General features: G+C 37.2%; 1 protein-coding gene across 3 annotated transcripts in view; it reads right to left on the bottom strand.

Moving 5' to 3' along the window:
• Positions 1 to 25,028, bottom strand: part of NME7 (NME/NM23 family member 7) — a 261,270-nt gene that overhangs the window by 26,525 nt on the left and 209,717 nt on the right. The window lies entirely within an intron of this gene.

Genomic DNA, 25,028 nt, shown 5'->3' with positions numbered 1-25,028 from the left:
TTCCAGCCCTGGCTCCCAAAGAGAGATATCACTGACAGAGTAGACTATGTTCTGTATATACAATGACAGGGGCAGTAAATGGATTGAAAACCACTATAAGTAAAAACACTGTTGTAAGAGTGTGCTTACAACAAACATGGAAGCCATCATTTTTGTTGTTTGGAATTTAAAAATAAAAAGACTAAATTCTGCAGCACAGTTGTTGGCATACAGTGTATAAGTGATATGAGCTACCATGTGAAATGTGAGGGTATGATCAAGACTGGGAGGAAAGGGGGAGTGGAGAGACAAAGTACTTAATATTATTGGGAGAAAAAAAGTCCAAGACTGTCCATTTGTCTCAAATAACAAAAGAATCTATCATTTTTCAAAGAATCAACCATGATTTCCAGGGCAGTCTTCCTAACCTCTATCTACACTATGAGGCAGAAACTTGGATGCTGTAATGATTTGGGGCTACCTGGGTATTCTGTAAAATTTAAACAAAAATGAATGTGATTATCAAGAATTACACATGGACTCACCAAGAATACAGCCAAAGCTCTGCAGGCAATATAGTAACCTGCTAGTTGAGAGATTTTTTTTTTTAGAAATAATTTTATATTTTTCATCTAAAACTGAAGGGTAAAAGTTCATGATTAAAAACAGAAGTTCATGGAGATAAAATATTATTTTATCTAGTACTAATTATTTTTGAGAGAGGCTAAATACTCCTCTCAATACTCTGGTATATATTCCCTCAAGCTTAGTTTTCTGCTCTCACTTACCACTCTATCATCAACTCTCAAGAAGTAATGCTCATTATGTTTAAGATGATAAAAAAAAAAAGGTGACAAGGCTAGAATATGTAAATTCTGGATCTAGACTGCCTTGGTTTGATCTCCATTTTGCTATGTTCCATCTGTATGACCATGGGAAAGTGGCTTAACCTTTCTATTCTTTAGTTACCTATCTGTAAGTGGGGTGGCAGTATTTACTTCATTGAGAGTTATATAAATTCACGCATGGAACACACACTTAGAACAAAGCTTGGCAGATAGCAAGTACCTTCTAAAACTAGTTAATATGGCTACCATATAAATACATGAAAATACAAAATTAATAATCAGATGACACGAAGAAGTTAATGCAAATAAATTTCATAGCATATCTATCTTTTAAACTTAGCCACAAACATGACTAGTACTGGCATAAAAATAGACCTATAGATCAAGAGAACAGAACAGAGAGCCCAGAAATAAACCCATGTTTATATGGTCAATTAGTCTATGACAAACAAGACAAGAATATGCAATAGGGAAGACAGTCTCTTCAATAAATGGAGTTTAGAAAACTGGATAGCTACATGCAAAAGAATGAAACTAGACCACTTTCTTACATCTTACACAAAAATAATTCAACCTGGATTAAAGACCTACATGTGAAGCCCCAAACTATTGGGATAGCTACATGCAAAAGAATGAAACTGGACCACTTTCTTACATCTTACACAAAAATAATTCAACCTGGATTAAAGACCTACATGTGAAGCCCCAACCATAAAAATCCTAGAATAGAACACAGGCAGTAATTTCTCTGACATCAACTGAGCAACAGTTTTTCTAGATATGTCTCCTCAGGCAAGGAAACAAAAGCAAAAATAAACTATTGGGATTACATCAAAATAAAAAGCTTTTTCACAGCAAAGGAAACCAACAAAACAAAAGGTAATCTGCTGAATGGAAGATATTTGCAATTATATATTTATATAAAGGGGTTCAAACCCAAAATATATAAGCAATTCTACAACAGCAAAAATCCCCAAATAATCTGATTAAAACAGGCAGAAGACCTGAATAGACATTTTCCCAAAGAAGACATCCAGATGGCCAACAGACACATGAAAAGGTGCTTGATTTCACTAATCATCAGGGAAATATAAGCCAAAACCACAGTGAGCTACCACCTCCTACCTGGCAGAATGACTAGTATCAAAAAGACAAGAAATAACAGGTATTGGCGAGGATGTAAGGAAAAGGGAACCCTCCCACATTGTTGATGGGAATGCAAATTGGTGCAGCCACTGTGGAAAACAGTATTGAGGTCTCTCAAAAAATTAAAAATAAAAATACCATATGATCCAATAATGACACTACTGGGCATTTACCCAAAGGAAACAAAAACACTAATTCAAAAAGATAGTACCCCCTATGTTTATTGCAGCATTATTCACAATAGTCCAGATATGGAAGCAACCCAAGTGTCCATCAACAGACGAATGTATGTATGTATATATATATATATATATATATATATATTTAAATACTTATTTATATATACTTATATATAAAAATAAATAAAACACAGTAATGGAATATTACACAGTGATAAAAAAGATAAGATCATGCCATTTACAACAACATGGATGGACCTAGAAGGTATGATGCTAAATGAAGTAAGTCAGACTGAGAAAGACAAATACCACATGATCTTACTCACATGTGGAATCTGAAAAAAACAAATGAATAAACAAACAAAAAGCAGAATCAGACCTATGAATAGAGGGAACAAATGATGGTTGTCAGAGGAGAATACCATGGGGGATGGGCACAATGGGTGAAGAGGAGTGGGAGGCATAAACGTCCAGCTATGGAATGAAGAAATCATGGGAATAAAAGGCACAGCACAGGGAATATAGTCAATGGTACTGTAATAGTGTTGTATGGTGACAGGTGGTAGCTACACTTGTGGTGAGCATAGCATAATGTTTAGAGAAATTGTATCACTATGTTGTACACCTAAATCTAATGTAACACTGTGTGTCAATTATACTCAAATAAAAAGTTTTAAAAGAAGGTACCACACAGAAGGGAGGGTATGAGTGCAGTCAATAAGTTGAAGTTAGTTATTAGCACACAATAAGGCTAAAAATATTTAAGTACAAGAAATATGAATCTCCAGATGGGAGATTTGGAGGATGAAGCAAGAATAAAATTTTATCTTGCAAAACCCAAACTCCCTATGCGCCTCCCCCCCCCACCACCCTGGCAATGTCTATAACTGTCTAATGGGCAAAAAATATCTGGTTTAGCAACTTTTACTCAAATAAAAATGAGAGTAGCCATCATATTTTATGAATGAAAGAGGATGAATTTAATGTTTTAGATTCTTTTCTATGTTCTAAGGGCTTTTAAATAGTCACTTGAAAGTTACTTATTAACCCAGATCATGCTTAGTCACTAGTTAAAAAAATGAAGCAGTGTGCAGAGCAAAGACAAGAGTTCAGGGCCAAACTGCAGAGAGCAAAGGACAATGAGTGGGTGGTTATACTTTCCTCCTCACTCTTTCAGCATCAGGGAAATTAAGTGAGCAAGCAGCCTCTTAAGATAGTAAGGTGAGTGTATTATCAGGTACACCAGGTGAAGGGACCCTGATCTCTCAGATTCAACAGAGCAGTTTGTCTCCCTTGAAATCAGGGTCAAAGCTATGTGCCTCCATATGTGCTGGACTTGGTACTTTTTTCCTGTAAAGGATGCCTATATGTAGAGTAGATACTACACCAATGATACACTGGAAGTTCTTTTAACTCTAGGATTATCAGAAATAAGTGTGCTGGTGAGCATATTTATTAGTTTTAAATAACATTTAACTCAGGTTACTGTTTAAGTTACATATTTCTGCCTATTGCTAGAAGATTAGACTTGGGTTAAAATTTAATCTTATCGGATCTAGATTATATAGTTCTGGGATGAATCATGTCTTTTAACTTCTTTCTAGTCTGTGACTTTGGGTCCCTCCTTCATGGTTCTGAATCACCTTCATTCAATCATAAAATATTTATTTTAAGCCCACAACAAATATTTTGAGGTCTGTAAGGAGATGGCTAAGAAAAAAAATTAAGAGCAAAAGAGCAAATCAGTCCACTTAGATACTTATCATCAAAAACGTAACATGTCACTTGGTGAAGAGGTTGCAATTTAATGGAGAAATGGTTGCTGGTCTCTCTCTCTGCGTATCAAGGGCACTTGTTAATCTCTTCATTTCTCTGTTATGGTAAACAGTAAAGAACTGACCATATTCACTTAAATTAATATGCCAGCATTATTGAAGATCATCATAGTGAAAGGTTACAAAATAGACCCAAGCATAATTCAGTGCAGATAGAAGAAGTTTTGGCTTTATTTGTTCTTAAGGGAAGTCTTGCTTATCTAAACAAGACACGTGTCACCCTCTTCCTATGGGCTCAGTTGAGCTCTTGCCTCTCAAACCTCAGCTGAAAAAGGAATCACCCATGAGTTTCATATTACTGCCAGTGACAGACAATAGAGTTTAATATAATGAATGAGGTTGGGCAAATGAAAGCACAGGTTCAACTATTACAGCACTGAGATTAGCAACTGCGTCTCTGGATTTCTTGCCAGGGAATATAAATTGATGTTCAGTCATAAACAGCTACATGAAAAGAAGAAAAGCTCTCTTTATTTTTAAAATCATATTATTTGAAGCCTGGTCTTTGTAATTGGTAAACTCTTTGTATTTGGTAAAAATAGAATTATGTGTTTTCTGACAGTGAAATCATACTTAAGAGTTTTACCTGAACTGGAATATGGTTTGTGAAAGAGAGTGACAGGCCTGACACATAATGGGTATACCATAAAGAACAGCCCTCCCTCTGGCTCTGATGTATTTATTTTCCCACAGGTGAAGTAATGGTAAATATTACTATAATAAAGATAAATATATAGTAACCAATGATATTTGTTGAACATCTCTTATTCTTATTGATTTGCATGTACAGGCATAACTCACTTTATTGTGCTTCACAGATACATGCAGTTTTACAAATTGAAGGTTTGCAGCCTCCCTGTAACAAGCCTATTGAAGCATTTTTACAACAGTATTTGCTCATTTCATGTCTCTCTGTCAACATCTCAATAAATTCTCACAAACATATCATACTTTTTCATTGTTAGAATATTTGTTATGGTGAGCTGCCATAAGTGATCTTTGATGTTACTATTACAATTGTTTTGGGGTGCAATGAATCATGCCCATATATAAGACAGGGAACTTCATAAATGTTTTATGTTCTGCTTGCTCCACCCGTTTGGCTGTTCCCCTTCTCTCTCCCCCCTCCTTGGATCTTCCTATTCCATGAGACACAACAATATCAAATTTAGGCCAATTAATACCCTACAGTGGTCTCTAGGTGTTCAAGTAAATAGAAGAGTCATACCTCTCACTGTAAATCAAAAGGCAGAAATGATTAAGAAAATGGTGGGTATTTGTCCTTTCTGATGGTGGAGTAATATTCCATTGTATATATAGACCACATCTTCTGTATTCATTCGTCCATCAATGGACATTGAGGCTCCTTCCACAGTTTGGCTATTGTGGACATTGCTACTATGAACATTGGGGTGCAGGTCATATGGGAAATATAAGAAATAGTGAAAGGGATTACAGGGGAAAGGAGGAAAAATGAGTGGGAAAAATCAGAGAGGGTGACAGAACATGAGAGACTCCTAACTCTGGGAAATGAACAGGGGTAGTGGAAGGGGAGGTGGGCGGGGGTTGGGGTGACTGGGTGATGGGCACTGAGTGGGGCACTTGACGGGATGAGCACTGGGTGTTATACTATATGTTGGCAAATCGAACTTCAATAAAAATATATTAAAAAATGATTAAGCTCAGTGAGGAAGACATGTCAAAAGCCGAGACAGGCCAAAAACTAAGCCTCTTGTGCCAAACTAATGCAAATGAGAAGTTCTTGAGAGAAATCAAAAGTGCTACTCCAGTTCACACATGAATGATAAGAAACTGAAACAGCCTTGTTGCTGATATGGAGGAAGTTTTAGTGATCTGGATAGAAGATCAAACCACCTATAACATTCCCTTAAGACAGAGCCTAATCCAGAGCAAGACTCTAACTCCCTGCAATTCTCTAAAGGCTCAGAGAGGTGAGGAAACTGTTAAAAAAAAAAAAAAAAGTCTGAAGCCAGCAGAGGTTGGTTCACGTGTTTCAAGGAAAAGCCATCTTTATAACATACAAGTGCAAAGTGAAGCAGCAAGTGGTGATTTAGAAACTGTAGCAAGTCATCCAAAAGATCTACCTAAGATAATTAATGAAGGTGGTTATATATATACATATGTTTTTAAAGATTTTATTTATTCATGAGAGACATAGAGGGAGAAGCAGGCTCTCTGTGAGGAGCCTGATGCAGGACTCAGTCCCAGGATCCCGACCCAAGCCAAAGGCAGATGCTCAACCACTGAGCCACCCAGGTGACCCAGGTGGTTATATTAAACAACAGATTCTCAATGTAGGTGAAATAGACATTTTTGGGAGATGCCTTCCAGGACTTTCATAGTTAGAGAAGAGAGGTCAATAATCTGGGCTCTTCAAACTTCAGAGGACACACGGACTCTCTTGTTAAGGGTTAATGATACTGGTGACTTGAAGTAGAAGCCAATGCTTATTTACTATTCCAAAAATCCTAGGGCCTTAAGAATTATGCTAAATCTACTCTTTCTGTGCTCTCTGAATGGAGCAACAAAGCCTGTATAGCAGCATATCCGTTTACAGCATGGTTTACTAAATATTTTAAGCCCATTGTTAAGACCTACTGTTTAGAAAAAAAAGATTCCTTTCAAAATGTTATTGCTCATTGACAATGCACCTGGTCAGTCAAGAGCTCTGATGGAGATGTACTGCAAGATTAGCGTGGCTTTCAGGGCTAATACAATACCCATTCTGGAGTCCATGGATAAAGGAGTCATTTCAAGTCTTTTTAAGAAAGATGTATTAAGAAATACATTGCACAAGGTTATAGCTGCCACAGATAGGGATGATCTGGACAAATAAAACTGAAAAACTTCTGGAAAGGATTCCTCATGCCATTAAGAACATTTATGATTCATGGGAAGAGGTCAAAATATCAATGTTAACAGGATTTTGGAAGAAGTTGATTTCAATCATCAAGGATGACTTTGAGGGATTTAAGATTTCAGTGGAGGAAGTAACTGCAAATGTGGTGGAAAGAGCAAGAAAACTAGCAGAAGTGGAGCCTGAAGATGGGACTGAATTGCTGCAATCTCAGGGTCAAACTTGAACAGATGAGGAATTGCTTCTTATGGATGAGCAAAGAAAATGTTTCCTGAGATAGAATCTACTCCTGGTGAAGATGCTGTGAAGGCTGTTAAAATGACAACAAATGATTTAAAATATTATCTAAATTGAACTTATAAGCAGTGGCAGGGTTTGAGAGGACTGACTGCAATTTTGAAAGAATTTCTACTGTGGGTAAAATGCTATCAAATAGCATCACGTGCTAGAGAGAAGTCATTCACGAAAAGAAGAATCTATCCATGTGGCAAACTTCATTGTTGTCTTATTTTAAGAAATTACCATATCCACCTCAAACCTTCAGCAACCACCATGCTGATCTGTCAGCAGCCATCAACATAGAGGGAACATCCTCTACCAGCAAAAGGATTATGACTTGTAGCAAGCTCACATGATGGTTAACAATTATGTATTTTAAAATTCAGGTATGTACATTTTTTAGACAATGCTATTGCACACTAAATAGATATAATGTAGTGTAAAAATAACTTTTATACACACTGGAAAACCAAAATTATTCATTTGACTTGCTTGATTGTGGTGGTCAAGAACCAAAGGTATGCTTGCATCAACTAATTTATTTCTTGGAACTATCCTCTGAAATAAGTACTATTATTATCCTCATCTCATCTTAAAGATGAGAGAATTGAGGCATAAGAGTTTAAGTTACTTGCTTAAATAACTAATACATAGCAAAATTGGAATTTAAACCCAGATAGTCTGGTTCCAGATGTACTTGCCCTACTGAAAACACTTAGCCCAGTGTCTAGCACAAATTAAGTTATTATTGTTTTAATCATTACTTTTAATATTACTAGATTTCTTTAAGGAAAATGTGTTGAGCACCTAGGCACCAGGAAATTAAGCAATGAACAAAACATGCAAGGTCACAGTTCTCGCTGAGAATAGATTAGAGGAGGAGATGGATCTCATTTCAAGAATTGTACCTTTTCTAGCAGAAATGGATTTTTTTTCTTTTTTTAAAGATTTTCTTTCTTTATTCATGAGAGACACACACACAGAGGCAGAGACTTAGGCAAAGGAGAAGCAGGCTCCCTGTGGGAAGCCCAATGTGGGACTTGATCCCAGGACCCCGGAATACTGACCTGTGACGAAGGCAGACACTCAACTACTGAGCCGCACAGGTGCCCCAGAAATGGATTTCTTGAAGTAGAAGAATATTTCTAAATATTTTAGGCCACTAGATCCTTGAGATTTCTCATTGGATGACTGGACTATGTGCTTCCATTACTCCTATTGTCTGTTCACTTTAACTCTGCTGTCTGATTCAAGTCTTGGAAACTCCACTTGATCAGATCATTGCCCTACTCAGAAATCTTTAATGACTCTGAGAGCTTATGTAGCCACTGTGTGTCACACTCCTCTCCTCATTTATGGCAGACATCAGTATCCCATCACAGCATACTTTTGTCAGTTTAGTTGTGGTCTTGGAATTTTATCAGTAAGTCAAGAATTGCCACTTGAAACCTTTTAGGCATCCCTAACTTACTTTGCTTGATAGAAGTATGATTTGGGACTTAGACTTAGGTTTGAATTTTAACTTTTCTCACTTATTTGCAGTGTGGTGCTGTACAAGTCATTTCAGAAAACTACGGCAGCCTTACTCTCCTTAAGTGTAAAATGGAGATAATAGGAGCTGCCCTGAAGGATTTGTGGATAGAGCAGGAAAACCATTTAGCACAGTGGCTGGTATATACTGCTCAATAAATTGCAGTTACTATTTTTATCATCATTATCCCAATGTTCAATATTGTCATCAGAAAGGCTTTGGATGCCTTCATAATCTAGACTTAATTTACATTAATTTACATTTCCAAATTTATCTCCCATAGAGTACCAAAAGAACTCTCCACTTTAACTAGATTTGGGCAACTCGATGATTTGGGCAAAACTAGCCTGCCATTTTCTGTTCCTCTCTGTATATAAAAATCTACCTTATTCTTTCAGGCCCTTTTCAAGAAATTCTATTTCATTAATGAGACTCCTCTCATCTCTTCAGCTAGTCATACTGTCCTCCACTAAACTCTCCTTACACTTGTCGTGTTTCTGACATTTCATCATATGCTCATTGTCCAGCAACATTCTCTTATGCTAGTGTTTGATTGCATATTACAATTTGACTTTATACGTGTATTTATCTCATTTTCTAGCTAACCTTTCAATTCCTCAATGACTGGGACTACCTAATATTTGTGTCCTGAAAACAACACTTACTGAAATGAGTGCATATTCTTATACTGACTTAATAAAACTGAAGTAAAATGTATACACACATATTTCAGTAACTTAAAAATCAGTCATAGATTAAAGAGACAAAATCACTTTTTAATTCTTCATATTATATTGAATTCAGTGTTACAGAAAAATCTCTGGCTTTCTTCTTAGAATTAGAATATTCTACCTTTTTAAAAAAATATGTTATTTATTTATTCATGAGAGACACAGAAGAGAGGCAGAGGCAGAAGCAGGCTCCCTGTGGTGAGCCTGATGTGGGACTTGATCCCAGGACCCTGGGATCATGACCTGACCCAAAGGCAGACACTCAACCACTGACCCACCCAAGTGTCTCTAGAATATTCTACCTTTGTCAGTTTGTCATAGTTAAATAGAGTCATTTACATTCATACCTATGTATCATATCTGAGCCTAGGTGGTATAAGTAGTAGACAATTTTCCTCTCCAGAGAATTGAAAAAAGAATTTTTGACCTCTATATTATTAATGTGTTTTTTAAAATTTGTACAATTTTCTTTAACATGGACAAAATCACTTCTCAAGATTAAAGAAATCTCAAATAATTTATACTTTTTTTTTTACCTAAGAAACATGATTATGTTTTCCATATCAAGTTTCAGTATAATTAAGAATCCAAAGACTCCATAATCACATATAACTTAGCCCAGTGGCTTCTGTCCACCATTCCCCAGGTGATGCTGGTCCAGGATGACAATTTACTATCCTCTGGCAAAATGGAAAAAACTAGGGCAATAAAGCAGTGGTGAACCACAAGCTAGGCAGTAGTGGTCGATCTCAGGTAGAGGGCAATATATTCTCACCGTTGTTTGGAACTACCTGGGCATGGTGAAAATATAAAGCAGACAAATTTTTAGTAGATCCTATTATTGATTTAAAATTACCTACAAAATGCAGAAGCCTGGGTAGTTCAGTCAGTTAAGTGTCTTCCTTTGGCTCAGGTCATGATATCGGAGTCCTGGGATCAAGGCCTGTGTCAGGCTCTCTGCTAAGTGGAGAGTCTGCTTCTCCCTCTGCCTCTCCCCACTGCTCATGCTCCCTCTCCCCATCTCTCTCTCTCAAATAAATAAATAAAAATAAATAACCTTAAAAAATTACCTACAAAGTGCAACCATGTTTTTGCCTGTACCTGCAGCAAATTGCTTTCACTATCATGTCCTTGGCATGGCATAGCAACAAAGTTGAGCTTTGAGTAAAGATGAATTTACCCAGTTGAAGAGACAGTCCATTGTTCTATATTAAAAGACTGGCAAATAAATGTCTTTTCAAAATAAAATGACGGTGATGATGAGAAACAATTGTTTTTAATGTCCTTATTTGGTAGATTTTTAAAAGTTGATTTTTATATGTCTCTTCAATGTGGAGTTTGTTACTGTTGTTCATTGCTTGGTTTATTTTTGGAAATGTTCCTAGTCTACGAAATCCAAATCTGAGAACAATTAACCAAGGGAACAAACAATTCAACTTAATAGTATAAGGGTGTACAGTGGCTTTTGGCTTCGGGCAGTAGTTCTCAAAAGTGTGGTACTCTAGACCAATGGAATCAGTGTTAACTGAGACCTTGTTAGAAATGCAGATTAGATCTACTCAATCAAAAACTTTAGGGTTCAGTAATCTGTGGGCTTCAAAAGCCCTCTAGCAGATTCTGCCTCAGCTGAAGTCTGAGAATCACTACTAGGGAATAGGCAGGGAGGATGAGAAAGTGCTAAAACAAATGCCTAGAGATTCTTAAATGTCCCTTTAAGGTTATTTTTAGCCCAATGATTTTGTATCTATTTATTCTATGTGGATTTTCCATAGTTATTAATTAACCAATCTTTCCAAAATAAAATTTTGATTTATTTCCTAATGTCTACAGTGAATGACTTTATACCCGCCTGTATAAGGTGGGATCAATCAGGAAAAGGAGGATTCTGAGCTCACCTCATCCCACCTACACACCAAGATAATAGCTACATCTATGCAAGTAACTCTAAAAATGACCTGAAGGTCAGCATAATGGACTTTCCACAGTTAATTGTAAAGAGGAAGCCATATTTAAAAGGGTAGGAGGGTTGGGCACACAGTTGGGAACCAAATCCCTGACAAGACTAACCACAAATAGGAAGGATATCACAAAAAAAAAAAAAAAAAAAGTAAGGATATCACAAGTATGGAGAAGCAGAGGATCAGACCCCTCAGCAGGCTCCACAGACACTAGGTACAGGCATTGGGAGGATGAGTTTCTGTAACACCTGGCTTTCAAAACTACTGGGGCTTAATTTTAGGAGGTTTGAAAATTATCAGGGCTTAACTCAGAATTTTAAAAATCAGTGGACTTAATCCTGGGAGAGTTGAAGGGCAATGAGGAACTGAGTCCTTGTTCTTAGAGAGACAGAATGGAAAACAAGCCCAAAACACAGTACAGAAGCAGTCATTTGAAAAGCACCTGGAGTATGTATAAAGTTACTGACTAATCTTAGAACATGTGCCAGAGGGGCAGGGACCTTCAAGAGAGTTATCCAGGGATGAAAGTGCTGGCAGGCATCATTACCCTTCCTCTCTCCAGTCTACATAGCTGGACACTTGTAGCAGCCAGCACCAACACTTCATTTGCCCTTTTAGCACAATGTACCTATTCCGATGTTCCCCTGTGGACCCACCCCATCCAATCTTCCCACCTCAACAGGCATCCCTCCAAAGCAGCTCCTGCCCCACCATATCCTTAAGGCAGCCCTGGGATCAGAGCCACTCCAAAGTAACTCCTGCCCTGGGGAGGGAGAGAGAGATAACTCCATTCACTAGTGTGCCCACAGTTCCAGCAGCCTGGCCTCTTAGCTGGCTGCATAGGGAGCAAGGCTTGCCCTTTGGCATCCTGCAAATGTGTCAGAGAGGCTATCTGCAGATAGCTAGGCTGACTACTGGCCCCATCCACCAACTAGAGACTCACTTGGCCATACAAGGAGCAAGACCTGCCCTTTGGTATACCCACAATTGCGGCAGAGAGGATAACTGGAGACTGTTTGATTACCAGCCTTGTCCACCAATGAGACCACAGGCCTGCATCAGGCGTCTCAACAGGGTAGAGACCAAATCCTGCCCAAGATGCCTACAGTAGACAAAGTAGATCTTTGCAGCTGGCTGGGCTGAAGGCAGTTACAGCTCGGCCCCAACACTAAGGTGCATGCAGCCATACAGGAGACACACCCTGAACACCTGATTCTGGTGACCAGGATGCACCGTGCTAGAGGGCATCACAGGACCTATTTTACACTAGGATACTAGTTTAAAGACCAAGAGATTCACCTGACCTACCTAATGTAGAAACAAACACAGAAAAAATGAGAAGACAGAGGAATGTGTCCCAAAGGAAAGAACATGACAAATCACAGTAAAAGAGATAAATGAAATAGAGATAAGCAACATGTCTGATATAGAATTCAAAGTGATGGTCATAAAGGTACTCACTGGACTTGAGAAAACATTGGATGAACTCAGTGAGAACTTCAACAAAGACATAAAAAGTATAAAAAAGAACCAGTTAGAGCTGAAAACTGAATAACTGAAAGTAAAAATAAACTAGAAGGAATCAACAGCAGGTTAAAGAATTCAGAACAGATCAGTGATCTGGAAGACAGAAAAATTGAAAGCAACTGAGTTGAATAGCAAAAAGAAGAAAAAGAATAATAAAAAATGAGAATAGGTTAAAGGGAACTCAGTGACATCATAACATTTAATCAAATTCACATTAGAGGGATCTCAGAAATGAGAGAGAGAGAGAGAGAGAGAGAGAGAGAGAGAGAGAGAGAGAAGCAGAAAACTGATTTGAAGAAGAGCTGAAAACTTCTCTCACCCGGGGGAAGAAAACAGACATCCAAGTGCAAGAGGCAGAAAGAGTCCTAACAAGATGAACCCAAGATGTCCATACCATGACACATAATAATTAAAGTGCCAAAAAGTAATGATAAAGAGAGAATTTTTAAAGCAGCAAGAGAAAAATAAAGTTACATACAAGGGAAACCTCATAAGGCTGTCTGCTGATTTTTAAGCAGAAACTTTGCAAGTCAGCAAAGAGTGGCATAAATATTCAAAGTGCTGAAAGGACAAAACCTGCAACCAAGAATACTCTACCCAGCCAGATTATCATTAAGAATAGAAGAAAAGAGGGGCGCCTGAGTCACTTGGTTAAGAGTCCAACTTTTGATTTTGGCTCAGGTCATGCTCTTGGGGTCATAAGACTGAGCCCTACTCCATGCTCAGTGGAGAGTCTGCTTGAGGTTCTCCCTCTCTTTCTCCCTTTGCCCCTCCCCATCACATATGCGTGCTCTTTTTCTCTAAAATAATAAATAAATACATCTTTTAAAATTTTTAAAGAAAGAATAGAAGGAGAGATAATTTCCCAGATGAACAAAAGTTTAAAAAGTTCACCTTCACTAAAGAAGCCTTACAAAAATGTTAAAGGGAATTCTTTAAGTGGAAAGAAAAGCCCATAACTAGAAGTAAGAAAATTATGAAAAAAAATTTTTGCGGGTAAAAGCAAACATATAATACAGGTATAGATTAGCCATTATAGAGCCAATACGAAGATTAAAATGCAAAATTGGTAAAAGCAATTATATCTAAAAAATTAGTCACAGAAAGATGTAAGCTATAACATTATATACATAAAATGGGGAGAGGAGACTAACAATTTAGTGTTTTTATAATGTTTTTGAACTTAATATAAAAAGAAAGGAATCCAAGCATAACACTAAAAAAAGCCATCAAACCACAAGGGAAGAGAGCAAAAGAAGGTAAAATGAAAAGGGCAGAACCACACACACACACACACACAACCAAAACAACAACAACAAAAAACAAAAACCCAGGATGCAACACAATGGCAGTAAGTACATAACTATTAATAATTATTTTCAATAGAAATGGACTAAAAAAAAGAGAAATGGACTAAATGCTCCAATCCCAAAAGAGAATTACTAAAGGGATTAAAAACAGTAAGACTCATCTATGTGCTGTGTACAAGAAACTCACTTCAGACATAAGGACACATATAGATTAAAAGTAAAAGGATGGAAAAACATACCATGTAAATGGAAACAAAAAAAGCCAGGTTAGCAATACTCGTATTAGACAAAATAGACTTTAAAACAAAAACTAGCAAGAGACAAAGAACTGCAACACATAATTATAAAGGGGTCAATCCAACAACAGGATATAATAGTTGTAAATATGTTCCCAACACAGGAGCACCTAAATACATGAAGCAAATATTAACAGATAAAGAAGGAGAAGTGGACAGTAGTCCAATAATAGTAGGGAACTTTAACATCCCACTTACATCAATGGATTATCCAGACAGAAAATCAACAAGGAAATTGAGACTTTGAGCAACACATTAGACCACATAGACCTAATAGATATATAAGAACATTCCATACAAAAACAGAAAACACATTTTTCCCCAAGGGCACATGGCACATTTTTCAAGATAGATCACATGTTAGGCCACAGAAAAAGTCTCAACAAATACAAGAAGACTGAAATAGTATCAAGCATCTTTTTCAATCACAACAGTATGAGACTAGAAATCAATTACAAGAAAAAATATGGAAAAAACAGACACGTGGAGGCTAAATAGCATGTTATTAAACAATTAATGGGTCAACCAAGAAATCAAAGAGGAAATAAAAAAATACATGGAAACAAATGAAAACATAAACACAATGATTCAAAAACTTTTGACGAAGGAAAGGTAGTTTTAAGAGGGAAATTTATAATGACCCAGGCCTATCTCAAGAAAAAAAGAAAAATCTCAAATAAACAACCTACTTATACACCAAAGGAGCTAGAGGAAACAAGCCTAAAGCTCATTGAAATAAGGAAATAAAAAGATTAGAGCAGAAATAAATGAAATAGAGACTATAAGATGGTAGAAATGATCAATGAAACCAAGAGCTGCTCTTTAAAAAGATAAGTAAAACTGATAAACCTTTACCCAGACTATCAAAAAAAAAGAAATGCAAATAAAATCAGAAATGGAGGAGAAATAACAACTGACACCACAAAAATAAAAAAGATTGTAAGAGAATAGTATTAAAAATTATATGCCAACAAATTAGACAACCTAGAAGAAATGGATAAATTCTTAGAAACACATAACCTTTCAAAACTGAATCAGGAAGAAATAGAAAATTTGAACAGACCAATTATTAGCAATTAAATTAAAACCAGTAATCAAAAAACTCCCAACAAAATCCAGGACTACAGGGTCTTACAGATGAATTCTACCAAATATTTATTTATTTTTTATTTTTATTTTTATTTTGTTTAAAGATTTATTTATTTATGATAGACATAGAGAGCGAGAGAGGCAGAGACACAGGAGGAGGGAGAAGCAGGCTCCATGCCAGGAGCCTGACATGGGACTTGATCCTGAGACTCCAGGATCACACCCTGGGCCAAAGGCAGGCGCTAAACCGCTGAGCCACCCAGGGATCCCCAATTCTACCAAATATTTAAAGCAGAGTTAATACCTATTCTCCAACTATTCTAAAAAAATAGAAGGAAAGACTCCAAATTTATTCTATGAGGCTAGCATTAATTACCCTGACACTAAAACCAGATAAAGACATCACACATAAAAAATTACAGGCCAATATCTTTGATTAATATAATTGTAAGAATCTTCAATAAAATACGAGCAAACTGAATCCAGCAATACATTAAAAAAATCATTTACTGCAAACAAGAGGGACTTATTCCCACTTGCAAGGATGGATCAATATTCATAAATCAATGTAGTATATCACATTAAGAGAAATGATAATAAGCACATATTCATCTTAATAGGTGCAGAAAAAACTTTTCACAAAATACAACATCCATTCATGATAAAAACTCAATAAAGTGGGTTTAAAGGGAACATACCTCAACATAATAAAGGTCATATATGACAAACCCACAGTTAACATCATATTCAATGTTGAAAAATTGAAAGCTTTTCCTTTCAGGGTCTACTTTCACCACTTTTATTCAACATAGTACTGGAAGTCCTAGCTGCAGCAATCAGACAATAAAAAGAAATAAAAAATATCCAAATTGATAAGGAAGAAGTAAAATTCACTGTTTGCAGAACATCAAAAATCCTAAAGACTCCACCACAACACTATTATGACTGATAAATGAATTCAGTAAAGTTATATAATACAAAGTTAATAACTAGAAATCTGTTGTTTCTATCCACTAATAACAAAGTAGCAGTAAGAAAATTAAGAATACAATGCTATATAAATTGAACCAAAAATAATAAAATACCTAGTAATAAATTTAATCAAAGAGGAGAAAGACCAGTACCCTAAAAACTATAAAATATTGATGAAAGAAACTAAAGATGACACAAATGGAAGGATATACCATGCTCATAGACTGGAAGAGTTAATATCATTAAAATAACCATACTACCAAAAGCAATCAACAGATTCAATACAATCCCTATCAAAATACTCAACATTCTTCATAGAATTAGAACAAATAATCCTAAAAATCTGTATGGAAACACAAAACACTTTGTGTTATGTGTCCTCAGACAAGGGAAACAAACAAAAATAAACCACTGGAATTACATGAAATTAAAAAGTTTTTGCACAGCAAAGGGAACCATCAACAAAACGAAAAGGCAATCTACTGAATGGGAGAAGTTTTTTGCAATAATATATCCAATAAAGTGATTCATACACAACAACTTCTACATCTCAATACCAAAAGCCACAAATAATCTGATTAAAACAGGCAGAAGACCTGAATAAACATTTTTCCAAAGAAGACATTCAGATGCCCAATAGACACATGAAAAAGTGTTCAATATCACTGATCATCAGAGAAATACAAATCAAAACCACAATGACATATCACTTCATACCTGTCAGAATGGCCAGTATAAAAAAGGCAAGAAATAACAGGTGCTGATGAGCATGTGGATAAAAAAGAGCACCCTCCCACACTGTTGGTGGGAATGCAAATTGGTACAGCCACTGTGGAAAACAGTATGGAGGTCCCTCAAAAAATTAAAAATACAAATATCAATAATCCAATAATAATCCAATAATCATGCTATTAGGCATTTACCCAAAGGAAACAGAAACACTAAATCAAAAATATAGATGCACCCCTATGTTTATTGCAGCATTATTTATCATGGATGCATAAATGGATAAAGAGGTGGTATCTTTAAACAGTGAAATACTACTATGTTGTAAGAAAGAATGAGATCTTGTCATTTGTGACAACATGGATGGATATAGAAGGCATAATACCAAGTGAAATAAGTCAGAGAAAGACAAATACCATATGATTTCACTTATATGTGGAATCTAAAAAACAAAATAAACAAAAAACAAACACACTCTTAAGTCAGAGAATAGGGATCCATGGGTGGCTCAGTGGTTGAGAATCTGCCTTCAGCTCAGGTCGTGATCCCGGGGTCCTGGGATCAAGTCTTGCATGGGGCTCCCTGCAGAAAGTCTGCTTCTCCCTCTGCCTATGTCTCTCCCTCTCTCTCTCTCATGAATAAATAAATAAAATCTTTATAAACAAACAAGTAAACAAATCAGAGAATAGACTGGTGGTTGCCAGAGAGTTGTGGGTTTGAGGAAGGACAAAAAAAGGGGGGGGGAGTAAAAAGTATAAGTTTCCAGTTATAAAATAAGTCATGGAGATGAAACGTATAGTGGAGGGAATATAGTCAATAATATTGTAATAAGGTCAAATGGTGAACAGATGGTAACTGATCTTAGTGTGGGGAGCACTGAGCAATGTATAGATTGTTAAATCCATATGTGTACATTGAATCTAATATGACATATGGTAATTATACTTCAATAAAAAAATAAAATGGGATCAATCATATTAAATATAATCTTTTAATCCTTATCCATAAGGCTTGTTACTTTTAAGATTGAAAAGATAACCAATGTAAAGGAAGCTGGAGCTGAGGCTGTATTTGAGAAAGGGAGGGACCTATAAACCTGAAAATCCCCTGCGTGGAATGTGATTTCAGTCATCATAATGATGGCCTGGATATTATAATATTAATGGAAAGAAAATTTCCATGAAGTAAACAGTTATTATGACTGTTGGGAATAAGTTATTCTAGCATTTTATAAATAGAGATCCATTATCACCATGAATAAAAAACTAAATTCCTACCTATGCTAAATGAGGGAAATATTAGGATTCCTTTCTTACTGAGATAATGTGCAGACTATCTGGGGTAAAAGTAATCAAAGTAATCTAGCAAGGAACATGATCTCTACACATTATAGGACATAAGAGGGAACATGAAATTTTAGTCCAAGATTCCTTTATCTGAGAAAATACCAATTCTTTACTGGGCCATAAAGAATTAGAATTTTATAGCCTAATGCCTATTATATTTTCAAGATACTTTTTTTTTTCATTTTTTTTTTCAAGATACTTTTAAGGTTAATGTAGAGACCTTTGAAACACTATGTTTGAGAGGATGAAAACTCTCTGCAAACCATCAGCTTTCTGTATACACATAGCTCAGGTTTTAGCAGCATACGGTGGGAACTGAAAGAAGCAGTAGACTTTTTTGACAACTGGTAAACGGAGGGAGTAGTGGGATGTGACACTTGAAAGTGGGGCTCACTTCATCAGGGTGTGACATTTCAGCCATATGGAAAGAGAAAGGGGATGGAGGTACACTGTCCTCATTCATGATACGCTCCCCCACATGTTTACTTAATAGACATTGACTAAAAGCCCACAGTATACTAGGCAGGGGCTAGAGATTTAAAAGTCCAAGAGGTCCAGACCATCAAGGGAGACTAGAAGGAAAAAAAGATATGGCTTGGACCCCTGCACACCTGTGCATCACAGGCCCATGTTAAGGGGTGAGTGCAAATTTGAAGAATTTGTCTTCAGCTGTAAGAGACCCAAGGCCTCTGTCCTTGTCAGCCCTGGAATGCATAACTTCATTAAAGAGTGTGTGTGCACACACACACACACACACATACACACATACACCCAGGCCTCTAGTCATTCCCTGAAAGGGCATATGGTAGCCTCAACCCTGAGACATCCACCAAGAAATCCAGGTAATCAACCAGGTCATGACTGGCTCCTTCCCAAGAGGCCACAGACTTCCCCATTTGGAGGCTTGCTCTCCTTGGAAGTTTAATAACACTTGGCTGCAGTGGACCCATTGAGAGAGGCTTCCAATTCCAAGATCCCTTCCAATTTCAGAGGCTGCTGCTGTTTCCAGTTCTAGGTCCTGGATGCAAATAATCTCTTTGCTGGCCTCCTGACAGGGTCTGTTTTCCTCAAAAGCAGAACCATGGCCAACTTTTCCACAAAAGGTACAAAGGTCAGTAATTTCCAAATGCTAGTTTAATTATTATCTATATCAGAATCACCTGCAACATAAACTGCCCCCTGCCCCCGCTCCAAAAACAAAAACAAAACCTCCACAGATACAAGAAGCTCATCCCAAACCTACTTAACCAGAATCTTTTGTGATACAACTCCAGGCTTATGTAGTTTTAAAAACTCTGTATTATATACCTAAAACTAATATAACACTGTCAATTTACTGGAATAAAAAACAAAACACAAAAACCTCCATTGGTGATGTTGATGCATGCTACTGGTGGGGAACCACTGCCTTAGGGGTATCGGATTCACCTGGAGGGCTTTGTAAAGCAGATTCCTGGGCCAGTATCAGCATTTCTGAGTCAGTAGTCTAGGGTAGGGCCAGAGTTTCATTTCCATCGATTTCTCAGGTGATGCAGCTGATGTAGATGATGGTCAGGGGAGGACTCTTGAGAACTACCATAATGGGGAACAGCAGGGGCCAGTTCTAGTGGAAACCTGGTCCCTAGCTCAATACCTGTTATTCTTGTTCACCATTTGTGGCAGATGCTGCTCTTCCCCGGTGCTCACTCTCCTTCTTTCTTCCAACAGAAGCTTGATTTTGTTGGAGGTAGCCATGTTCTCACTGCTCTCTATATTTACCAGCCCCCATTGAAGAAGGGAGTGGCCACTGGACTAAATTCTAGCAAATAAATCAGAAGCAGAATTTTCTGGGTGGGGCTCCTGGAATATTTCCTTATGGTGTGCAGAAAAGAGGATGCTGACTGAGCTGATGTTTTCCACCTTCTGGCCCTTGCTCTTCCCCATCTTCATGCCTGGATCACAGAAGGGATAAATGTGGCTCCAACAACCACGTGGGAGACCACACAGCAAAAGGCATAGGCTAAGAACGTCTGTGAGGAACAAGAAGGTAGAGCCTGGTTTCTAGGTTGTGGAGTTGCTCTACCAGGTTCAGACCACCTACATTCCAGCCTCTAACTACAGAAAAACAACTACTAACTCATAACACCCCATCCACCAAGATGGAGGCCATCTGGTCACCTATTTCCATTTCCGGGGTTCCCCTTTCCTTTCTCTATTCTTGCCCCCTCCAGCCCCTCAGTCTCAAAGTAAACACCCCTCACACTTGAACTTATCTGGGCCTCCCAGCCTGAAGTGAAACCTGGATACTCCTGAAGGCATCACTTCTTTGGAGTCTTGGGTGAAGCTTCTCTGACCAGGATTGGAGAAGCAGTGAGCCAGGATCCCCAGTGACTTTAGCTTCACTCAGTGCTGAAGGCTCCACATCTCTGGTGGCTTCTGCTCCATGCTGGTCTCCTCTTCCATGGCCACACTCTGAACCTCATGATCACCATGAAAAGCTCCTCCTTTGAAATTTTAAATTAAGGCGAATCTATTCTGACTGCAGCTCCTGCCCTCAAGTGTTCCAGAACCTCTGTCCCTGAGGAATATCTGCCCCTTCTCTGAGGCTCTAGGTCCCTTTTGATTAGGTCTCCTTTGATTCTAGCACCTCCTCCCATCACATCTTCCCTTATTTATAACTGCAAGCACTTTTGCTAACATCCCCAATGATCCCGCCTCATGCACCTACTGGCAAAAGCCTCATCCCTGTTCATTTCAACTGTACCTAAGAAAAACAATAAATTCATGATAAAATAGTATCTCAAATCAATTGAATCCTAAATATCACCCAGAAATCTATAGGCTGTGATCAGCTCATTCTCCATGGCTGTTTCAAAACTTCTCCACTATCCCTTATTCAAACTCCTGGTGACAGATGTTTTGGAACTTAGAACAGTAATATGGTATATGTGCTACACATTATATAGGAGCCACTGAATATAGATGGTCTACATATTTTATATTATACCAGGAGTCTGGGGAGTTTTCCGTATGTAATCTGATACATTAATACTTCTACAGCAGTGTGGACAGTCACACTAAGTGGGTTGTGGAAAAAATACATGTAAGATCCGGTTAGGCTTTGCTACCAAATTTATGAAAGAACTTTGGTTTTCAGAAATTTTGGTATCATAGATAATTATGGTAGTCTCCATTATCTTCACTTTGGAGATAGGAGTTATTCTTGTTTCATTGCCATAGGATTAATCTCTGAGGCTGTCAATTAATCCAATTAATCTCTGAGGCTGTCAGTTCTAGCCTCCTAAACGTCTTTTGAAGCTTACCACTTCTGGCTCTTCCTACTGCCACATCCCCTCAGGCTACCTGAATCTTCCCCTAAATTACCTTAACCACCTTCTACCTGGTCTCCCTCCCTCCAGACTGACCTCCTTCCCCTACCATCCCATGTTTGATCTGTTCTCCATCCTGCAGCCAGAGTGATCCATGTAACACAAACATGATTGTGCTATTCCCCTCTGTAAGATACTTATATGGATCCCTGTTGCTGTCTGGATGAAGTTCAGATGTTTTAACATAACTTTACAAGGCCCTTGATGACTTTCCTAGCCTTATCTGTTGTCATTTTCCACCTCAAGGTCAAAGTCTCAGCCTTACTAAACTATTTTTTTTTTTTAACTAAACTATTTTTAAATCTCTTAGAGAAAGCTACTTGCTCGTGTCTTTGGACAAGCTGTTCCCTCTTTGACAATGTACTAGTAAAAATCACAACTCCTCTTTTGAGATACAAACTAAAACTAAAGATAAATTATGAAAGTCAGTGTGTGCAGAGACCCATTCTAACCACAGCCAAGAAATCCAGGCCTGTCCAATCATCTAATAACTCCTACACCTATGTTTATTTCTGGTTAATGGTTGATTTTTTTTTTCCAGAGTATGCTAGAACAAAAAAAAAAAAAACAATCCAGAAATAATTATGTATCTAGTTTCAGTTTTGTTTGACTGGCTATTTATACATACAATGAAATATTTTTTATTTCAGTTTTCTTTGACTGGCTATTTATACATACAATGAAATATTTTTAAAAACTTTTAAAAAGATTATTTATTTTAGAGAGAAATAGCATGCACGCTATGCAGAGGGAGAGGGTGAGAGAATCTCAAGGAGCTGAGTGTGAAACCTGATGTGAGGCTTGATCTCATGATCCTGAGATTCATGACTGGAACTTAAATCAAAAGTCTAACACTCAGCCAACTGAGCCACCCTGGCACCCCTATTTTATAAGCTTTAAAAATTTTTATTTTATAACCACAAATTGATATAACCAATTTGCAAAATATTTGGAAAACAAAAACAGAGGCAAGATCCTTATTTTCATGATTCTAAAAAACAATTACTATGATTGCTATCTCCTAAAAGGTAAACTCCACGAGTGAGGGCTGCATGTATCCTGTTTACTGCTGTGTCCACAGTGCTGTTTTTAATTTTTTTTTAAATAAATATCTGAATGAATGACTGATATATCATTTTGGTGTACAGAATTCAAAATTCAAACACACTTATATTTTCTACTGTATACCTATTTGTCAACCTTGACAACTTCAATTTCAGCACATGTAAACTGTTGGTTGTTCCTGCAAAGATAATCAGAAAACAACAGTTCTGGAAACTGACTACAGAAGTAACATGAGCAGCACAGATGCTTCGGGAAAGATAAAGGATAAAGTAAAACTGAAGAAGAATCATCAGGGATGCTCGTGAGTGGAGCACCTCAGGCTAAGTGAGCAGAGGGGAGGCATACACAAGGCTGGGTCATAAAATCAAACAGGCATCACACAGCTTCATGGACAATGGGAAGCCAACAAATGACTCCTTGTATAAGTAACATATGCCGTTTAGCAAAATCGGTGTGTCAGTCTCTTGTTAGAAATGTACGCAGAAACCATCAGGAAAGTTTCTGATGAGCAAAGGAATAAATGGGTCAATTATAGTAGAATCTCTGCTGGTTATTGTCAAAAGTGTCAAGGTCTCGAAAGTCCAGGAAAATCTGAGGAAAGCTCTCCGTTGAAAGAAACTAAGCAGAGAACTAAATGCAATGAGTGATTCTGACCTGAATTCTTTTGGTACTAAAACATATTATTGAGACAATGGGACAGATTTGAATGGGGTTTAAAGATTAAATGGTAGCAATGTATCAATGTTAATTTCCTAACTTGGATGCTTTTAATGTAGTTATGTAGGAAAATGCTCTTTTATGTTAAAAAAATGCACACTAAAGTATTCAGAGATATGGGCATTATGTTGGCAGCTTAAACCAAAATGTTCATGAAAAAAAATTTTTTTTGTACTGCACTTGAACTTTTCTGTAAGTTTGAAATTATTTCAAAAGAAAAATAATTAGAATCTCTAAGGGTAGATCTGGGCATCAGTATTTTAAAAATGGTCTAGGTGATTCTGATGTGCAAGGAAGGTTGGAATCGACTGCTGTAGGTCTCCACCATCATTATTTAGAAAAAAAGTTACATACTTCTGCACAGAGTACATGAACCATAATTTATTTCACCAAACACTTTTCCCTCTTTTTCTTCAAAATGATTTATGGAAGAGCTTTTATATGCTGGGCAAGACAGATTCTCTTCCCTGTGAGTACTCAGTCTTATGGGGACATATATATAAGCAAACAGACAATGGGCTATAATAATAATAATATAATTGCCATCATTTGTCAAGCAATTACTCTGTGCTAGGCACTATGCTATCTGATATGGCAGGTACTGCTATTATCTTCATTTTATGGAATGAGGAAACCTAGCTTGATGAAATGAGTAACTTGCCCCAGGCGCAGAGCTATGTCAGCTCCTGACTACACTACTATGTTAGAGGGAAGCAAAATGCTATGAAAACACACATATGAAAGGACCTCTGATGCAGACAACAGGTATTAAGAAAGCCTTCTCAGAGGAGGGACCATCAGATACAGTTTTGGACATGCATGTTATTTCTGATTTTAATTACCACAAATGCTCCTTCAGTGAACATCTGTGCAGATAACTTTCCATTTCATAGTCCTGCTGCCACCTCCTCCTTTGGCCAGCATCAAAGAATTCTGGACAAATGGGAAAAACCTCATGGCTTTCAATATCTGTTACCATGTAGCTGTCCCCAGAATATGAGGGTATGTGTTTAATAGCAGCCTTACCAGCAATGAACAGCAACACTTTAAAAATTCTTTTCACTTAATAAAAAACTAGCATTTCTTTGATTACTAGTTTAGCTATACAATTTGCCATTAATGCTTTCTTTGAAGCTCGAATTTAAGATCTTTAGAGTTACTTCCAATGAAGTGTCAGGAACATTATCAGTGAAATGATATCATAGAATATCTCACACCACAGATGCTGTCATTTATTTCTACAACCAC

The sequence above is a fragment of the Nyctereutes procyonoides genome, unplaced genomic scaffold (genome assembly GCF_905146905.1).
Source record: "Nyctereutes procyonoides isolate TBG_1078 unplaced genomic scaffold, NYPRO_anot_genome, whole genome shotgun sequence".
Lineage (NCBI taxonomy): Eukaryota > Metazoa > Chordata > Mammalia > Carnivora > Canidae > Nyctereutes > Nyctereutes procyonoides.
The sequence above is the reverse complement of the archived record's forward strand: the minus strand, read 5'-3'. Positions and strand labels throughout refer to the sequence as shown.